Source organism: Myodes glareolus, chromosome 7, assembly GCF_982192425.1.
Source record: "Myodes glareolus chromosome 7, mMyoGla1.1, whole genome shotgun sequence".
NCBI classification, from domain to species: Eukaryota; Metazoa; Chordata; class Mammalia; order Rodentia; family Cricetidae; genus Myodes; species Myodes glareolus.
Window position 1 is genome coordinate 88404269 of NC_142032.1, and position 20686 is coordinate 88424954.

The 20686-nt window shown below is 43.1% G+C and overlaps 1 protein-coding gene across 6 annotated transcripts in view; it reads left to right on the plus strand.

Moving 5' to 3' along the window:
• The first annotated feature begins 23 nt into the window (after positions 1 to 23).
• The window catches only part of Sox6 (SRY-box transcription factor 6), a 546519-nt gene continuing 525856 nt past the window's right edge, over positions 24 to 20686 (plus strand). For 2 of the 6 annotated variants that reach the window (XM_085692958.2, XM_085692951.2), the window contains exon 1: positions 4111 to 4554. The gene's annotated coding sequence lies outside the window, so the exon portion shown is untranslated. Of the gene's footprint in view, positions 51 to 4110; positions 4555 to 7555; positions 7782 to 13297; positions 13340 to 20686 lie in introns of those variants that run through there. The other 4 variants (XM_085692960.2, XM_085692952.2, XM_085692954.2 and 1 more) reach the window with 3 other exon arrangements.

Genomic DNA, 20686 nt, shown 5'->3' on the forward strand with positions numbered 1-20686 from the left:
TCGCAGGCTAACACAAACAGCTTTTCTCCCGCAGCCTGCCCTCTGTCACTGTAAGTACATCACCCTTCTCTTATCAGCATGCAGATTCCAGCCACGCACTCCCTCGCCTTGGCTTTGCACCTTTGACAGCAAAAGCACACTGGGAAATTAACTTTCCTAATCTAGGAAAGGCATGTCTATAAAACTTACTTTTTATTTATCTTCATTTTTCTTTGAAAACAGAAGTTCATGCATTTTTACCACTTCCCTACCTTCTTTGTGACGGTACTCTGCTGCTACTGTCACTAGAGCTGTGCTTTTCTCAACTGGATGACTCGCAGACTCAAATGAAATTTAATGTTATTCTCCATCGTTTAAAGTCCAGGAGCAGTGCCTTGTCCTTTTGCAAAATGACATCTTAAAGGATGAAGACTATTATTCACAGTTTGCTTTTGTTGCTGAAACAGGAGTTGCGATCTCTTTGAGGTGCTGTCCCAAGGGCACTGTTACTTGGGGAGTTGATGTTATCTGCTTCTCCTAAACTTAGGCGAAGCGCCACGGGCTGCAGGAGCATTGGGTGTTTGTTATCCCGGTTTAAGGAAACCAACGGCGAAAACTTTTATCCACGCTGTAATTAAAGTTTTTCAACTTCTTCCCTTTTGTCTTTTACATTCTTTCACATATTCTTCGTTTTGTTAAAAGTTCTCCTTGGTGTTTTGGAGTGAGTGGCATATTTGTCATGTTTACACAGTAGCTATGAAGTCCTTCCTGTGAGAAGTTGGCCACCTTAGGATGAAGTCACGCAGGTCCGAATAATCCACCCGGCTGTTGTAAGGAGCCTTTCAAAGGGGGGAATTCGAGGTTTTAACGGCTGCTACGTTTTTTTTGCGTGGGTGTTTTAAATATTAACTTCTAAAGCAGGATTAATTGCGTTGCCCTTCCCAAGTTCAGGGGGAGCCTCTCTCCAGGAATCGAGCGCGCCTTGTCTCTGCCAGTTCGTGCCTCTTTTCTGGAGGTGCGAGGCCAAACTTAGCAAAGCCGAATTGCCTTTGGTTGGTCGAGGTGCGCAGGGACACAAACACAGCGGGCGCCCAGGCAGCAACCGCAGCAGGCAGGTAAGTCAGCCTCACCCCGCTGGCCCCTTCTTCTCTCCCTCAGTTCTGGCATTTCACTGCCTGAGTTCACGTAGAGCTGGCTCCGGCCCCCAGGGGAAGAAGTGAGCTAGTGTGTTTCAGGATCTGGATGCGATGTCGTGTGCCCTTCATAGACTTCTTGGAATTCGCAGGCGGTGCGGACCAGGTGGAAAGCCCACCACATCAGCGGATGCCTGGCTCTGTGCCTCACCTACTTGCATTGTACAGCTGGTACCCCAGGCTTTGGAGGAAACCCTTAGCAAGCACACACCCCTACTTCCCCCGGGCCACATGTCGCCTGGGGAGTGCGGTCTGGATTGTGCACCTAGACCCCAAAGTTTAGTTTCCTTCTTTTGGGGCACAATATTATCATCTGCTCCAGTTGCCTATCCCTTAGCCTTTGGTACTAGTTTATTAATTGAAATCTAAAGGGGGCTCCTGAGCTTCTTTTCAAAAGGTACTAGGGCCTTGGATCACAAAAATCTTGGTTACGTTTCCTTCTCCCCCCCCCCCCCCCCCAGTCCAGCGGCCTGCTTTCTGGTTGGCTGTGTCTGCCTCCCAGAGCCCAGAGTAGTCTGTGATTTAAAAACACCAGTGAGTTGGTGGTGGTTAAGCCAAACCGATCTCGGCATTTTGGAGGAACCCAGGGACAACCATGTTTGCTTGTGCGAAGGCTCATCTGTTTGAATGACTTTTCGCTGCGTTTTGGTCTTTGAGACCTGACTTGGCCTTCCTCTCTTTGTAGGCTTTTTGGGCAGGTCATTTGGTTTGACCCATAAGATTTGGAGAGTGTCTCTGCCTCCTCCCACTCCACCCCCACTCCTGAATTGAAATTCTTAGGAAGGCAGCTGAAGAGTTCGAGGCTCAGGAATTCAGAGTTGGGCCAGGTGGAGCCTAGGTCAGACATAGATGGGAGAGCTTTCTAGGTTGGAAGTGCAGATTTGGGCGTCACCCCATGTGTCAGGTATAAGGATGGTCCAGTATTTTGGGGAACCCTTCCAAATAAGAATTTGGCCTGCTAGGAGCTGGAGATACCATGGGGTACCTCATGGGTCTCTAATTCCAGTGCCTGGAGGCAGCTGTGAGCAATGGAAATCTCAAAATTTCTTGCCCAGGACTATTTTCCTCCTAGCCAACCTTCAAGTCATTTTCACACATAGTCCCTAAACTCCAAACCCTCAAGCTCCGTGTTTCCTATAGAGCAGAAACAGCCAGTCTCTGCCTTCTTGCAGGCTCCTACTAGGTGTGATCACTGCCTTCATCCCACCCTTTCTCTCTTGTCTGGAGTTCATCTGGAAGCTGACTAACGTGAAGTGTACAGGAAGGAGTCAGCTCCTTCCATTGCCTGGTTGATAAAGATGAGGCTTTCTCCCTTTTCTCCTTGCCTCTATGGGAGGTCTTCCCTATGCTGGCCATCATTTCTGTTCCTTCTCGGCTTATTTCAGTGTCTCTCTTTCGGGGGCATCTCAAAGGAGCCCTCTTTTGTCAGTTTCTACAAAGTAGAACCTTTAAAGACTTGACAGGCACGTTGGTTAGCTAGAGCCCCTCTCAGCTTTTATTCCTGATGTGGGTCTCCACTGACCTTAGGTGTTTTTCTGGGCCTGGTTTGAGGCGAGCCAACCTCACCTTTTGCACACCGACTCTTGTCAGCTCCACCGTGAGGTCACAGGGAGTTTTCTCACCGCTTTCTTTTCCTTCTCAACTATGGGCACCAACAATGCTCCCTCCTTTTCTGGCCTCCAGCTGTCTCGGCCTTGAGATAAAGTTCCAGGTCTTTATTCATTTAGGCCATTCTGTGTCCTTCACACCATTACCCTACCCTACACATGACTCAAAAGGGATCTTGAACATGTGTAGGGCTTTTTTTTTTTTTGGGGGAGCAGTGCCTTTTATTAGAGGATTGTCTATATCTGACTATGCAATTTTATACGCTATTTTGGTTGACTTGAAATGCTTCATCTTCTCCAGGCTCCAGTTTAGTCACCTGAGATTGTTCCTTCAAGTCTGCCTTTGCAAGGCTGAGGTAATGAACATGTGTCACCCACTCAGTTCCGCGGAACAAGGCTCATCCATAGGATATGTTCGGCTATTTTATTTATTGTTATACAGGTATAAAGCCGTCTGTGGTGTCTGTACATATATTTTCATAGAAAATTTATTCCGCGAACTCCATCAATCACATGGTCTCTAGGACAAGGCTACCAACAAAGTTGGGATTTGTATGCCAATTTCTTTTTCTTTCAAATTCTCCTCTTATATTCTTTAAGTTTTTCTTTCCATTTACCCAGGTTCTACTAATCGAAGGTTTCGTGATCTCTGCTTCCTGAATCTTTTTCTCTCCGTTCTGCTGACTACTTCTCTCTCATCTCTAGTACTTACCCCAAAAGTCACTTTTCTCCTTCCTCCCTGGTCCATTGCAGCCCCTGTCCTTCTCCTTCTGTGTTTCTCCCACTTCTCACTGTGACCGGCTAGCTCAGTATAGAAATTTTTAACCTCCAGTCACTTAACTTTTCCAAAACTCAAGTGGTCATCCTTACTTTCCTCCCATTTGATTTCCTCAAGTCTCTTTTGCTCCTTTTTTTCTCGAGAGCCGCCAACCTTTCTCCCTCTTCGCTTTACCTTTTTCTTGGTTCCTTCACCAGCAACCCCAGCCCCTAGCATTGCTCTCTCGGTTCTTTCTTTTCAGCCTGCCTCTCCTCTACCTAGTTCTTGTCCCTTGTTTCCTCTTGCCCGGAATCGCCCTCTTCTTCCTCCCCTTGTAGTGGTTGCTTCATTCTCTGCGTCCCCTGAAGCGTCCAATTCCAGTCTCTGCTCGCGCCGGTCTCTCTGCCCTCCTCTCTCCGAGGCTTGCTCTTGCCTCTGCCTCCTGCTCTCCCCTCCTTCCTCCCCAGCCCTTCCCCCTCCCTCCCAGCCGCCCCGCCTGGCTTGCTGCCTCCTTCGCCTCTTGTCTCGTCTTGCCTGTGTTGTCTGGGAGGGGAGCCCTGCCTCCTCTCCCTCGCTCAGATCAATGCCCTGGCCACTCACTTTCTGATGTTGCACGACGGGAAATGCTTTGAATACTTACGACATGGCCGCTCACACTGATTGCCAAGATTGACAGCACTAACCATCGCCTTCACTTGTTTCACGGGGGGAAGCCCCCTGTCAGCCGGCTCCGCGTGCACCTCCTGGCACCCCGGCAGCAAACTTGTGCGCTTAGCGCTCCCCCCTGGTCCGGGGCAGGACACCCCCGCAGACTTGAGTTAACGGGCGACGGGCCGGGGCAGCAGCGCTGGGGACCTGCTCCCTTGCTCCCCAGGCAGCAGCTAATTGACCTAGCACCGACTCCCCTTTCTTTAATTTTTAAAATTTGTATCTTTCCCCTTTTCTTTAATGCCTTTTACTCCCGCGGCGCAGCGCACAAGGAGCCCTCCCGTGAGGTACCATCCTGGAGCCCGCCCAGGTAACCGGGACGGAGCGAGCGACTTGAGAGAGCGAGGGAGGCAGTGTGAGAGAGCAGCAGTAAGAGCTACCTGTTGGGGCGCCGGAGGGGGCAGGGGACCGGAGCCCCGCTCCGGGCCGGACACTGGCCCCAGCGCCTCCCACTCCTGCCTTTCCCGGCACCTCGGGGGTTAGTTTCTCCGAGCGGGGATGGCGGCTGGGGTGGGACAGCGGAGGGACGCGAGGCAGGCGAGCGCAGCCCTTGGCAAAGCCTTGGCTTGCCGGGAGGGGACTGGGAGGAGGGCGCTCGCGGGAGGGCGGGCGGGCAGGCGAGCCGAGGTAGAGAAAGGGGCCTGGCGCTGCTCGCCTGCGGTGGACACGCCGATCCTCAGGATGCCTGCCTCTCTTGGAGAGTTGTGTCCTGCTCCAGAGACGGTGACAGATCTGCGAGGCGGGTTTCTGGTTTTCTTGCCCACCCCCTTCCCCAAATCACTCCGAGAAAACACATGTTGTAGCCTCAGATAACTGTGCGTAGGACACCGAGGCAAAAGGGCAGGGAGAGACAGCCAAAACCACCTTTGACAGCAGAACTGTTATCGCCATCGCAAGTATTCGTCCGGAAATCTGTCTGCCCTCTTGGCCCACCTAATTCTTCCTCCTTCGCTTCCCCAAGTAAATACTCTAATCTATAGAAGTGGGAATGAAATGAAAAAGAAGTCAGGTGGCTTAGAGAATGAATTGTTAAGTCTCCGTAAAGTTCGAGGTAGGTATTTCATGGAAGTTCGCACAAGTGTGGGATGGAAGAAGTTGGTGTGCCTTCCTGTGTTGTGTTTAGTGTTCTCTCTCTCTCTCTCTCTCTCTCTCTCTCTCTCTCTCTCTCTCTCTCTCTCTCCTTCCCTCCCTCCCTCCCTCCCTCCCTCCCTCCCTCTCTTCCCCCCCTCTCCCCTCCCCTCTCACCTCTATCTTCCTACTTCCTACCCCCTCTCTCTCTTTTTCTCTTGCTCGTCCTCTCTATTCTCCAGTTTAGGATTCAGATGGGGCTCTTGGGTGGTAATGCCCTTTGTGCCCACAAGAGGGCAACATATTGAGGGCTTTGTGAACACTGGATTTCTCATCGCGGCACGCTTGTTTGGGTTTTGAGAAAGTTTTAACGAAACTTTCAAAGTGATATCTCATCTTATTCAAAATATTAAAAAGTAAAGTCATAAAAAAGAAAGAAGAAACGAGAAAGAGAGAGAGAGAGAGAGAGAGAGAGAGAGAGAGAGAGAGAGAGAGAGAGAGAAGAAAAGAAAAGAGAACAGTCAGCTTGCCAGGAGAGTTAGAGCTACAGGAGACGGGGGAGGGCTGTTGTAATTGTGGGTTTGGCCGACTGACGACTGGAGTGCCCTCCTCGGCAGTCTCAGTTGTAGCCGGAGGTCATGTAAATCGACCTTAAAAGAATGCATAAGCCATAAATTAAACCCTCACCCAAGGGCTGATCCATAAGTAGACAATATCCAACCTGGACAAAACGGGCTTCCTTTAGAGCCGACCTAAACCGCACTCCCCAAATAGAGACTAAATGCAAAGTAAGTTTTCTTAGCGAATGAATATTTTGTTTTCTTGAAAAGTGTCGGGTTGATTCGCCGTGTGACCGCGCCACCGAAGTACTAAGAGGCGTCAGTGTCAGCCAGGCTGGGGCGCAGGGGCCGGGAGGTCCCGCTGGGCTTCTGACGCCCCCCCATTTCGGTTTGGGACCGTTGGCTAGTTGCGGGGTTGACGCTGGCCTAGGGCGGGCGGGACTCCAGGATCTCCCCTGCGTTGCGCGCCGAGGTGAAGTTTACTCGGAGGAGCGCCTAAAGAAAACCCGGGTGGCCAGAAGCCGTGCGCTCCCTCCTAGCCCTCGCCCACAGCGGCTGCCCACGACTTTCCAGTCGCTTGAGTTCCAGTTCCCCTTGCTCCCTCCATTATTGCACTTTACTTTTTATGATCTTCTCAGCAATAAACAAACCGAACTCCAAGGCAGCCCACGGTGGTCCTCTTTGCTCAGCACGCAGGCAACACAGGCTGGACCTCTGGCGGCGTGAGCGAGGGGCAGCCCCGTAAGGCGCGCGCGGGTTCGGCCTTCAGGTCCCTGGCACTTCTGCCGGCACCCGCGGCTCAGAGCCCGGCCCGCCACCTTCGTCCCTCTAGGCTCTTTGCCCGGCCCGCCGCCCGCTGTCCGCTGCCCTATCTGCAGCCGACTGAGGTCCGCAGCCCCGGCTGGGCCCTGGGTGGGAGGCGGTGCTGCCGAGGCCCGCCTGCCCCGGGGGAGCTGCTTTCGGCTTTCTCCCTTAAAGGGCAGTGCGTAGAAGGACCCGGAGTTGTGCAAAGGCTGCTGGGGTTGAACTGCGGCAAAGGAACCGCCGGGCTCTGCGGAGGACAGATTAGCTCCGGGTCCGCGCAGCTTTGAGATAAAAAGAGAGAATTGGTGTGTTCGGACAGATAAAAGGTGGTCGTTGCTGGCGTATTTTGAGTTTTATTTAAGCTTGTCTGATTCTGATCAAGTTTGAATATGCTTGTTTGTGTGACTGCTGCTCCTATTTGGGGTCTAAAATAAGTCATCTACTGGGCTGGCAGGGCTGGCAGCTAGCAAGATGAGCTGTTCTAGACTGCTTCTGTGTGTCGCCTCCTGTAAGGGTCGCACTTGAAGTTTCAGTCTCAGGATAGCCCCAAGCTGTCCCGGCGGCACACTGGACTGAGCTCCGGACCTTCAGCCTCACTGTCCGTGAAGGAGTACGGGTGACTCCTCTGTCCTGTTCGCTGTGCTCCAGCGCGCACTCCAGTGGCTTGGCTTTTGGCCCTGGCGGAACCGCCCAGCCAGAAACCCAGTGGAGAGCGGTGCCCCTTCCCCCGCCCACCAGGGTCTCCTCTCTTCTGTCCTTTGTAGTCACATGTCCGGGTTTTCCCCCTGGTCCCGAGAACAGACACAGCCCCGCCCAGTCTATTTCTAGAAGGTGGGTTTGGTGAATAAAAAGGTCAAGTGGTTAGGTTCCCGAGCTGGGTCACAGTGAGGGGGGACAGGACGGACACCTGGCAAGGCCCGCCCCGCCTGTCCCCCCAACCCTGGCGGGCCTGCCTGCCTGCGACTGGCCTCCCTAGGCCACATTCTTGTGCTAAGTGCGAGAGGCGGTAGGAAAGGCAACCCTGAACCGGCCCAGTGCAGGCGAAGCTGATCCCGAGATGGCATTTTGTTTTGAACAGTTGCTGGGGTGGACGCTTCCTCATAAGGTAAGGTGTCAACTGGACAGTCGGCTGCCCAAATGCCACATGTATAATTAGCCTGCGCACTCAGCACCTCATCCCCAAGACCCATAGGCACGGGCTTGGCTGACTTGAGCAGCTCAGTTCAGTTCTGGATTACAGGATTCCCGAGGGAAGCTGAACCGGCCAAGACAGCCTGGGGAGGCCCTGGCAGGGAAGACTGGCCATGAAGCTTCGCTTTTGATTTTTGCCCTTTCTGCGTCTACATTTTTTCTTGGTTTTCGGCTGAGGGAAAAGTACGGTTTAGGAGAGGATACTCAATATCAACGGCAGGCAGGTTGCAGGCTAGATGGGGAAGGGGAATCTGACCTTACTCTTCTCCACTTGCTGCACTGGGGAGTCTGCAAGGACCCCTCTGTGTGCACTAATCTATTGGGAACAGCCAGACTTTGCACTGTGTGTCCTGGTTTGGGAAGGGACTTCAGAACTGCTCACTTGTCTTCCTGCTTCCTCCAATCTCAGAGGTCTCTCACAATAATTTAGTGTTAGTGCCCTGGTTGTAGCTTCCCTTTCCCTCTTCAGGCCTAGCTGCTTGGGGCTGCTAGTGAACCTGTAGGGGAGCTGGGGAGGTCTGTTGGCTTCCTCTTCATTTCTGTTCATTCCTGGGGCTTTTGGAGCAGTGTCCTTGTCCCCTCTGTCTGCTCAGATGGGTGCTGGAGATTCCCTCTCAGCTTCCCCATCCCAGCCTGAGGCCAGCTAAGGTTTGCTGCCCGGTGTAGTGCAGCCTCAACCACGACCTCCCCTCTGTCACCCTCTCCCACCCTGTGTACCCTGTGGAATTCAGCACTCAGCCTTAGACACTGGAATCAGTCTTCCTCCTCCCTTTGCTTCTAGGCCTCTCAGACATGCTATTGGGAAGAGTCTTCATTTCAAAACAAATGAACAAAAAATTTCCCAAAACCTTCCACAAGTTAGTGGGATAGTTAGCTTTCTCAGTAGCAAAAGTTCTTTCCGTGGTGGGAAGTAGGGGCATGCTTATTAAGTTTCACTTGCTTTTGACTGAACCAATGCAGTATTTTTTAATAGCAGGAACAAGATTATAACTGAATTTTCAGTTTCTCAGTCCATGAATCTATGCACTTTCCAAAGCTTCTTTGTTGAATACACATATGTGTGCATAGGCAAAAAGACATGTAGATTTCTTGTAAATATTTGAGAAATCTCATAAGAGATATTGCTCCTGTTCTTAAGAAAAGGGAACAAGCCACCAAACACTGTTTGACATTTTGAAAGCAAATGTGCACTACAGTCATTTGATCTAGTTTATGGCCAAAGACAGCTAGTAACCAGGACCTGGATGCCAGGAAGAATCTATGCATTCCTCAGGCAAGCTAACATCCTTGGTCACTTCATGAGCACTAACACCTTTTCCCTCTGTCCTTCCACATTTCTTATTAAGGCAGGATGGAAAGCTATTTGTTCATTGTGTATCTGGTTCATTGTTGCTTTTATTTGTTATGTTTGAAGTGATGATAAGGAATGTTCTTTTAGTGTATATGTGCTTTTTAAAAATGCAAAAATTTGAGCTTTTTAAAAAAAATTATTAGGTATGATATACTTTGTAATATATTACATAGCTACAACACTCGACACTACATTGTAACGACAAATGTTGAAAGACTACTTATCAAGCAGTTACCATGTGCCTCTGCCTTAAGCTGACTCTGTAATGCATTAGTCTTAGACAGAGTGATAAGTAGTGAGAATATTGTCTGTCAAGCATCTTCTCAGTAGCAGCAGAAAACAACACACATTTTCCTTTATAAGGGAAAAGCAAAGATTTACATGTCAACATGCCAACAAATCTTCCTTTTTATAAAGCTTCAAAGTACATAACTTTAAACACATAAATGATAAATTTTGGTGGCATTATTGAGATTTTATATCAGTTTCTATTTCTTCTGATTTAGGAGATATTGGGTTTTAAGTCACCGATTAAATTGCTACACATATCTATCTTAAATATCATAAATCTGTAATGTTTTATATGATTCTCTTTCAATTAATACAGTAGGTACTAGAAGGAATGGTGTTTCTTGTTAATAAGATGATACACTGACTTTAAGGCTTTTAATATTTTTGTCTTTCAGATTGGTTAGTTTGCTTATCTCCAAATTTTAAAAACAGTTTCATCATTAGTGAGATAATCCATATATCGATATGTATTTCATCTATATATCTCTACTACTTAAAACCAGCATGTTATGAAATTGTAGTTTGGATTTAAATGAGAACTATTTGCTTAAACATAATTTGGGGATACACACACACACACACACATCAACTGATGTTTTTAAAGTCAAGTAGAACATTCTCAAGCTAATGTGTCTGAGAGTCCATATCAGGCACAGACAGGCACTAGAGATGATAAAGCACAGATAACCTGCTGGAAGATGATTTGCAGATGGGATGTATCATCTGCCGTCATGAGGTTAGATGGGTCATGTTACTATATATATTTTTAAAAATTAATTTAGACTATTTCAGATTGATCAAATTATGTGGATCTATGAGGTTTAATGAGGGCAAGTATTACTATAGAAACCTGCTATAATGAACAAAATAAACACTGCTTTTGTAGAAGAAGAAATGGACTTCTCTGGGTTTGGACTACAACTTGCTTAAAAATATGGTCCTTCCTTCCTTCCTTCCTTCCGTCCTTCCTTCCTTCCTTCTTTCCTTCCTACCTTTCTTCCTTCCTTTTTTTTCAAACAGAGAGAAATAAGATGCTAGTTAACACAGCATTTCACGTCCTCAGCCCGATTCTGCATTTCCTTATGATTATGTCCCAAAAGTGAAAATAGTCTAGTTAAAAAGCCAGTGCTTGGGAGTATATGAAAACATTTTTTACTAGATACATGCACTCTTTAAATGAACGATATTGCCTTGTTGCTTAAGTTCTTCAATTGTTAGCAGAGCGCTAATTGTTTGGTGAGAGGTATCAGAGATTCTCACCATCCTCTCATTATATATTCATTATTCATTCTTAGGAAGGATGTTTTTATTTTCCTTGTTCTGTGGAAGAGGGTAAAGCTTTTCAGCTAATTATTTTGTTTAGACATTTAGTCAAACTGGAAGTAGTTCAAAATTTGCATTATGGTATTGATAGAGCTTTCAAGTATTTAGTATCTGATTGTTATAGTTTATATATAAATATCAATTGAAGACTGTGGATCGAGGCTGAGAAATGGAATATCATTTACTTCTCCTCCAGGCTCTCACCTCCAAAACAGGGTGCTGATTTTCCCCCCAAATCTGTGGTAGGCTAAAAAAAGGGACCATGAAACCCTAAAATCTCAGAGAAGCAGTATTGATTCAATTCTTAACTGCAAATCCTTCATATCATTGCTCAAAATATCTAACTTTGCACCAATATTAGCCATTCTTTTTATAGTGACACCACGCTTAGTAAAAAACTTCTAAGCACTGAGGTCAGGTGTTGAGATTGGATTCTACTTTATTTTTTATGAATCAGATAAAGATTTCTGTGCATGAGACCATATGTGAAGATGAGAGAACAAGAACATTTCCATATCAAAGGCAATATATCTGAGGCTGCATGGTAATTAAGATGCAGTGGTTTAGGCTCTGCACTGGCACTTAGAGCATTGCCGGGCCTTGTGCATCATGCAGGCGGGTGCCTCTGCATACTTCTTGAAATACACTTATGATTTTGTACAAACATTTATGCCAGTCCACACTTTTCTGTGGATAATTTGTATTTCATCCAAACCATTCAAAGTCGAAGTTATTTTTCGAGCTACCCCCTCATTATGGCTTTTGTGCATCAACTATTTTTATTCTAGTTGTTTGTATTTCTTTTTACCAGAATGATGGCTTGTTTATATTCAGAATCTCTTCTTGCTCCTCTAAGACCCCTAATATATCACTCATTTTACCATTCACTCAAAAAAACTTTCATCTTTAGGAAGGATGTGAGTTATTTTTCTGGGGTTAATTGGAGATGCTGCAATCCACTATAAACTAATAAGCCACATTAAAAGTCAACTGCCTAGTTATTTGTGCTTTACAATGCTAATATATTTAGTACTCCTCAGTAACTTGCACAGTATATAATGTTGGGGAAATTTCTTTTCAAAATGTTTAGAGAATTTGGAGATCTTCTGTTTTACTTTTTTATAGCATGGAAATGTGTGATGACATTCTCTTCATACGCCAAGTGAGAAGCAATACTTTGTAACTATAGAAATCTTGCTATTTATTTAAAGAGTTATTTCTTTGCATTTACAGATGAGATGCTTGATTTTGTTTGTAAGAAATTGAATTAATGTCTTAACTTTTTGGGGACAGAGCTGTGATACAGTGAAACCTGTCATGAATGGAGCGGTGAGGTAGGAGGCCCTAACGTTTAGTCTCTAATGCTGTGCCTATTTTAGGACGTCTTGCATCTCTGGGAAGCAGCTTGAATGTGCTCTGTGATTTTCTGGACTTTCTATTTCTGTGTTTTCTCTCTATGAACATTCTGCTGCGGTGCTCGTGGCAATGCTCCACTTAGTGTATTGCGTGAGGAAGCTTCCAGGGTTAATAAAGCCTTTTTAATGCTTTCTCTGGAGTGAAGTATTACTGTTCGTATGTATATATGCCTGATATGCTATGAATCCTGTAAAAATTTTCTGTGTTTTATTTATTTTGAAACAAATTACTTACGTATATTAATTTGATGCTTTTCAGTGATGTCACATGTAAATGGACACAGTAAGGACAGGATAAATGAGTTGTCTGATGTGCATGTTTTCAGTGATGTCACATGTAAATGGGCACAGTAAGGACAGGATAAATGAGTCGTCTGGTGTGCATGTTTTGCTGTGCAGACTTTTCATGCTAGCTCATGTTCTTTTGATTGTTTTTCTATAAAAACATCACAAGATAACCCCTTACATGATATTTCATTGCTGTCACCTTCGTCATCTCATTGTTTCGAGTCAGAGTAAGGAGTTGTATTGAATTGTTTGTCTTAATATATTCATCCAAATACAAAAAGGGATTTCAGTGCTGTTTTTGATTCCACCTTCTAAATACAGTCTCTGCTTCTTTGAAGAAAGTAGTTCTTTAAAATTAGACAAAGAAAATTGAAAATGAAAATGTTTCACTTTCCAAGTCTAAAAATCTCTCTGTGTGTAAGAAGAAATGTAACTTTTTTTTTTTAAATGAAGAGCACAGATTTAAAAAGAAACCCATTCTGGCACATGACTGTGAAGGCTTCTTTTTGTACACAGATCAGATGTATCCCTGGGAAATCTGATTGGTACTCAGTTATCAGTACCCAAGGAACATCTTTGAAGGTACAAACCTTGCTTTTCAAGGGTCATTCCTTTCTGCTGAGGACATTGGTAATGGTTACAGGAGACTTAGGCTTCCATTCCAGCTTTCCTGCCAAATGTAGCATTTTGGCTAGTTGTACAACTTGCTTTTTCCCCCTTCTGTAAAATAGAAACATCCACATATATTCTTTTCTTTCCTAGAAAGAACTCACCTGGATTCTAGAAGACTTGGGAGAGTCCCAAGTGAGTAAACGTAGTGTCTTAATTTATAACCTCTTATAGTTGATGAAACTCCAGTCTTAAATTCTGGAAAAGATTGTGAAAGCCATTTCATCTGTCACTATCCATTTAATACTGATGATCCTTACTCCTGTCTAATCAATTAAGAATCTCTCTTCTTTTTGTATGCCTGCAATAAAAGATATTTTATAACTGAATTTTGTTATGTATATAAAAGGTTCACAACACTGGAGAGTTCTTTTGTTCAATATATACATTTCATTCTTTTTCTTTTTCTTATATTTTAAGGATAAATGGAAATAAATGTTTTCCTTCATTTGAACGATAGATCTGAGAAGACCAGAATCAGACCTTCAGTTTTTGTTTCTTGAGTCTTTCCATTTATATCTTACCCTAATTAGTTGTATGACCTTGGGAAAGTTAATCAACCTCTTCAAGTCTGTGTGTACTAATTTAAAACATGGGACAGTGATAGAATTGATCACATAGAATTTTTGTGAAGATCAAATGTTAAGATACTAGAGACAAAAGTGTGTAGAATACTTTTGGATAGCTGCGTTAGGATACGTGGACAGCGGTGGCGTGGGTGATCTGTACTAGACTCTTGACATGAGAAGTGGCTTTATTCTCTAATATTTTGTAGATTTATCCAGTTTTTAAACTGCATTCATATCCACTGTCTTTTTCAATAAAGAGTATGTAGGACGCATAGACTTACCCATCACACTGCCTCTCTGCCTCGGCGATGTGAATGAATGTTTCTTTGGGCTCCGCTTCAGGACATTTCTTATTCTGAGCGAGTCTGTGTGCTATCAGTCAGGACTGGCCATTGGCCTTCTTGTCTCGCCACCGCAGTGCTTATTTGTTTTATCCTTGTGTTCACTTCCAGAGACCAACATAAATGAGCAATGCCCTGATGAGTTAAGAACATTGCATTTGCTCTGTATGTCCTCAATGAACGAAAAGTAGAAAATGATTTGACAATTGCATAACATAGGTGACTAGTTTCAAACATGGGGTTCAGGAAGGGGAATATGTGCTAGTGTCCTTGATGGTGGGAAGGTTGGGAATCACTTGATTACATGATTTCAAAGCTGAAAATGCATAGTCCTTGAGGAGCTATGAATATGGGTAATTCTGAGCAGTGTGGTAATTACTACCATGGAGACATGCATACGAGAAGTTCCTATGCGGAGTAAAAGCTAGTACAAGGCGGCCTTTGGTGTGTGATGTGAAGGATGGTTGGGGGTAGGAGTCAGGCAGTACCTCAGGGAGCGCTGGGGCAGCATCTCCTACCACTACTTACTGTCTGGTGAGTCTGGTAGTGAGATTTCTCACTGTATCTTTGTGACTTTAGAAAGGCCATATTTGTCATAAATGTGATATGGCCGTAGACCAGTAGCTTAATCACTCTTCCTCCTCCTCCTCCTCTTTCTCCTCTTCTTCTTTTTAGCTGGACTTTGTGGTCAGTAACTTTGTGGGTTTATTTGAAGGTACAAAGAAATATTTCTTTTTCTTTCTTTCTTTCTTTCTTTCTTTCTTTCTTTCTTTCTTTCTTTCTTTCTTTCTTTCTTTTTATTTATTGTGAGACAGGGTTCCTCTGTTTAACAGCCCTGGCTGTCTTGGAACTCGCTCTGTAGACCGACTGGCCTCGAATTCAGAGAGATCTGCTAGCCTTTGCCTCTCAGGTGCTGGGATTAAAGGTGTGTGCCACCACTGCCTGGCCTCAGATTTATTTTTTTCAAGTTTTTCAGATAGATATGAAAATTAAAAGAAGTGGTTTATTCATAAATGCACTTGGGGCTGGGAATATAACTCAGAGGTAGAGTGCTTGTCTAGCATGTACAAAGTCTTCAGTTCAATACCCAGCAACACATGCACACACCAAGAAAACTATCAAAGTAAATGAACTACTGAATCAAGATTATGAATTAATACAACCTGTACAGCCATGTACTGCCACATGCTTTTTCTACTCATCTGACAAGCAGAGTTGCAGAGAAAGCATTATTTGGAAAATTTCAGATCTGGGTATTAGTTTTGGATTTATTTTATTGTTCTTGGTGCTACAAATTAATAGTTTTAATTTTAATAAGTATGAAGTTAACATATTTCATATTTTTGTTGTGTTTGTGTAGGCATGTCTGTTCTTGTATTTAGGTGTCTATGTGTGTATGTGTGTGTGTGTGTAAAAGCTAGAGGTCAACCTTAATGTCTTTTCTCTAATGCTATCTACCTTATGTTTTGAAACAGGGTCTCTCACTAGCCTGGAACTTGCTCAGAGTTTCAGGGATCTGGCCCTGTCTCCCCAGTTTAGGGACTGCAAGTGCATAGTACCATGCCAAGCTCTTTATGTATTCTAGAAGTTGAACTCAGGTCTTCATGCTTCTGGTATGGCAAGAACTTTACCAACTGAACCATTTCTCCAGACTCTCCATAACTTTGAATTGAAGGGTAGCATGAAAGCAAATCCTTCCTCAGAGTAGAGAAATAGGAATTATTAAACAACAATAGTGAACAGCGATTATGGCAGAAACAGCGGCAGTATACGCCTCTTCCCACTCCTGAATTCCTTCTTGTTAGTCTTCTTATCTGGAAACTCATGTGTTCTAGGTTTGTAAAGACCTATTTTCAGAGTGGCAGGCTTCTTGTCTGGTTTTGATCTGGAGTTTCTTTAGTGTTTAACAACTCATTTCTCCAAATTATACAAGCTCACCAAGATCATGCAATTCAGGTGACTGTGACATAATGACAGAGGAAGGACTGGCAGAAGCAGTGACCCTACCTGCTGTTGTCTTTGCCACTCCTTTGGCTTACGGATACTTGCGTTGTTTATTGACAGCAGCATGAAGAGAATGATGCCACCTCTACATTGTAAAGACATGTTCTGATGCTGAGCCAGCGGTGGGAGGGTGAGACCTGTAGAAGACAGTCTTTTTTTTTTTTAAAAAAATATTTATTTATCTATTTATTTATGTATACAATATTTTTTTCTGAGTGTATGCCTTCAGGCCAGACGAGGACACCAGATCTCATTACACCATGTGGTTGCCGGGAATTAAACTCAGGACCTTTGGAAGAGCAGGCAATGCTCTTAACCACTGAGCCATCTCTCCAGAAGACAGTCTTAACATGACCTAAGTTTTAGAAAATTAGTTGTGTTTCCTCTAAAGAAGCAACGACTCAAACAAAAAGAAAATAAATTAAAATAATATGGAGGCTGAAGAAAGTTTAAGTAATTCAGAGCACAATGTATTAGCTAACTGAGTCCCAGGAATAAATATATACAATTTTACTCTTGCATTAGAAAACCCAAATATGTCCTGAAGGAAAATTTGACTACTTAAAAATTTCTTAGATATAGTCCTTTCTCTTATAGGTGTGTGTGTGTGTGTGTGTGTGTGTGTGTGTGTGTGTATTTATTTATTCTTTTGGGACAGGGTATTTCTATATGCTTCTGATTGTCCTGGAACTTATTATGTTGAGCATGTTGGCCTCAAACTCACAGAGCTCCACCTGCCTCTGCCCCCAAGTACTGGGATTACAGGTGTGTGTCACCACAACTGACTTGAGTTCTTTCTCACTATTAAATTTTTTGTTGAGAGTATATGTATTGAGACTTAAAAATAATTTTAATCTTGGTATTCCTAAACTTGTATAACATTATAGTTAATTTCTATTTTTCTGTCATACTAGAACCTCGTATGTATTCAGCAAGCACTCTACTACAATATTTTAAGACATTACTATAAAAAATTATCAGTCTGAGGCTATAATCTTTCTAGTTTTATAGACAATAGTCTCAGGGGGCACTTTGAGCTGTACATTTGTATAGGTTTATGTGGTTTATGGGATGTTTCTTATACAGAATAGTTTCATATTTTAAATTTTGTGGTATTTTGTAATAGGCTTGTTTTTTTTAGTGTGTGTGTGTGTGTGTGTGTGTGTGTGTGTGCGCGCGCGCGCATGCATGTATACAACCAGATTAAATTGGATAGAATAAGTGAACCTGGGGACTCAAATTCTTATGTGTGATGTGACAAAGGAGGAATAAAAAATAGTTGTTGCAATTATGACACATTTTCCAAATTACTGTCCATACTTAGCTATATGTAAGCTGTGATATTTGTGTATGATATATGTCTTTGTCAAAGCCATGTAGAGAGATTGTCAGATGAGTGAACTGACCTTCCTATTGTATGTTAGGATTGCTTTGCATTTTAGCTCTGCTTTAGTTTTTCTGTGTTCTTATTCTTTTAGCTTTCTATTGTGGACATAAGCTAGTCTTTGTAACTAAATACCAATTTAATAGGACATTCGTGTCAATGTCTTTTACAGTTTAAGAAGCTGAAATATTATGTATGTTAGTTTTGCTTACTTATCAAGTTTATATTAAAATAACTTAAAAAAGAAGTACAATTTTATTAAATGTAGTAAGAGGGGCATTAAATTATATGGTCATCTGAAAATTTCCCAGATGGGTCCTCTGCTCAGCTAAGGCTATTGCTGATGCATCTTAAAATACCCTTGATAACTAATAAAATGTTCATTCAGTGTAAGAGACAGGAGCACCATAGCTGGCGCCCATGCTTCCTGATCGGGGGTCAGCAGAGGAAAGACTTCCTGCAGTTTAGGTCAAAGAGACAGAACTTAGAATGTTCAAGGAGAGACAGAAACTGAGACCCAAGGTAGTGTAGGAATCCAAGCACAACTAGAGAATCTGACAAGACAGTGGTAAGGTTCAGGAGAAGTTCTGACAGAATCATGCATGGAGCATGTTCCCTAGTACACGTGCATAGATATTTGAAATTGTGCACATGACATGTTGTGGTGATGTATGCTACAAACATCTCTATATAGATATTTAAAGGAAAGCTATAGATGGAATAAATATTCTAAGATTAACTGTGGTTTCCCATACTGTAACTCGGGACTTGTTTTGTTGTTTGTGAAGTCTTGGCTGCACGCTGTGATGAAGTGATTCAGCATCTGGCTCTAGACTTGCCTTGCTTTGCTGTGCGCTTTTAATGCTGTCACATTTAAGTAGTAATTCTGTAGCAGGATCACAAACACACACTGGAAGAATTACATCACCAATTACATTTTCTAAATTGTGATATTAATTTTTTAATACTATGCACAAAGCAGGCAAAGACCTTGTTTTTTTAAAGTTTGACTGCTAAATCACCATCTTCCAATTGATTATTTTTGCCAGAGGGAATAAAAGTATAGTATTTTAGTATCTTAATAAACAGACTCAAAATCCATCAAAACTCTTTGAACATCATTAAACAGGTTAGAAATTCCATTGCTAACTTTAAAACTGAGAACAGATGAGAATTTTTAAAGGTAATAGTCATAGAATGTTGGTGGCCAAACCACACCATAAGTCTGTTTTCAAATGAATGTATAAATGGCACTTATTTGCTTGGTTGATAAAATGTTCTTTACCTTGAAGAGACATTATTTGCTTGTATGTTTCTAATTACTTACATGAATATCCTGTCTTCTTTATCATCAGTTTACCTATTATCTATCCTATCTATTTAATTACCTATTTGAAGATCTATCTGTCAATCATCTATCTCCCTCCCTGAATTATGTTACCTAGTGACTCCCGTTCTTTCTTGTTATTGTAGGAAAGTTCAGCACATTCAGTATGTTAGGTCTTTTGTTTCTGTTCCTTTCCTTAAGTCTGGAAACTTTACTGTGAGATAGGCAGGTGAACCTGTGGATGGGGCAAATAATTCTCCCAAGTGCTTTGCATCCACTCTTAGAAGCGTTATAGTGTCTTCTGTTTCACAGGTTTGCTTCTAAAGGCAGATGTTACATTACGAACATCAGCATTTGGTGGCAGTTGTTTGACTCTGAACAATGAAGTTAGTGGGGCCCATCGAGCTGTCTATAATTGCATCTTTTCTCCCTCTGTTTCAGTCAGGATAGCCACATCACCAGTGGTTACACTTCCCCAGATATCCCTAAAAATTACTTTTATTAAAAAAAACTTATGGCTAAGATCCTATCTTCTCTCATATTTGAGTGGTTCATTCAGAAGTAGCTCTTTTGGCATGAAATACGTTCATTTACTAATCTGAAAAACAAGGCATAAGTCTGTGCAAAATGTCAGCAGTGTTTTCTATGAGCCTTTTAGTCCTGTTTGAGACAGACCTGCTGTGCACCCCAAAGGACGCTGTTCACATTGCATTCTTTGCAAATGGCTGCTCCAGAGTAGTGTATCAAGCAGCTATGATTTTTAATTACAGCAAGGCACATTTTGTCTTGTTGTCCTACTGTTTGGTGTGTATTTTTCTAGCCTTCTTGATGGCAGCAGCAAGAACAAACATGTAGCCTGTGTTTTACAAAAGAACTCAGAAAAGGCTTCTAAGCCTCTAATGTATTGGTATAAATTTGTAAAATACTGGATTGAATTTTTGTATTGATTTTAAAGACATTGTTGGTAAGAATTGCAACTATTTAAATTTATATCTATGTACTTAGTTTTAAAATAGCCTGCAGATTGTAAAGTCTCCATATTCTCATTATTTAGCCTCTCAAAATACACTAGGGCCAGGTACACTGTCAATATCATGGGATAGAAATCGGTATTTCCTACTGTCTTCTTGATAATTAGGAAGAGCATTGGCTAATTTCAAACAGATCTGCTTGGATCATCACCTATCATGGAATGTACCATTAAAGAGCCCTGGCTTACAGTGACACAGTTTGCCACTAAGGCTTATGGTATTAGTATTATCCACTAACTTGTATCTTTGGAAAGAACTTTTAAACTACCTGGGCACTTATTTTGGCTTAATTTGATGAAGAAACTAGATATTAAAACCTAAAATTAGGCTCCATTTTTTATTCAGAATATTTTTTTACATTGGATATGAGACATTAATGATTAATATAGAGAGCAGTGTGTCATTCAGAACTTAAATTTAAATAAGGAATCATTTTTCTGTCTTTTAAATAAATATATAAGCCCTGTTTTTTTTTTTTTTCACAAAATATTTTCCTAGGATGGTTCATCCGTTTAGGAGACCACCAGGGTGGAAACCTCGGTGAGAGTGATGGGGCAGTATAGTAACTGAGAGGGAAATGAAGAGGTCCCGAGCTTTCTTCTCGGGACAGCATTCTTGGGAGAACACAGCTGACTTCAGAAACCCAGGGCAGCAGCAGGAAGTACAGTTGCTGATTCACCTGTGTTGGGGTTCAGGAAAAAGTAGTGTGACACTTTTTGGGGCTCTGATATAAGAGAGGAGGCAAAGAGACACTTTGTTTCCTTTTTTGGACACTTTGTTTCTTATGGTAAATAATTTCAGTCTTTGGTTTTGTTTTTTTCTAGAC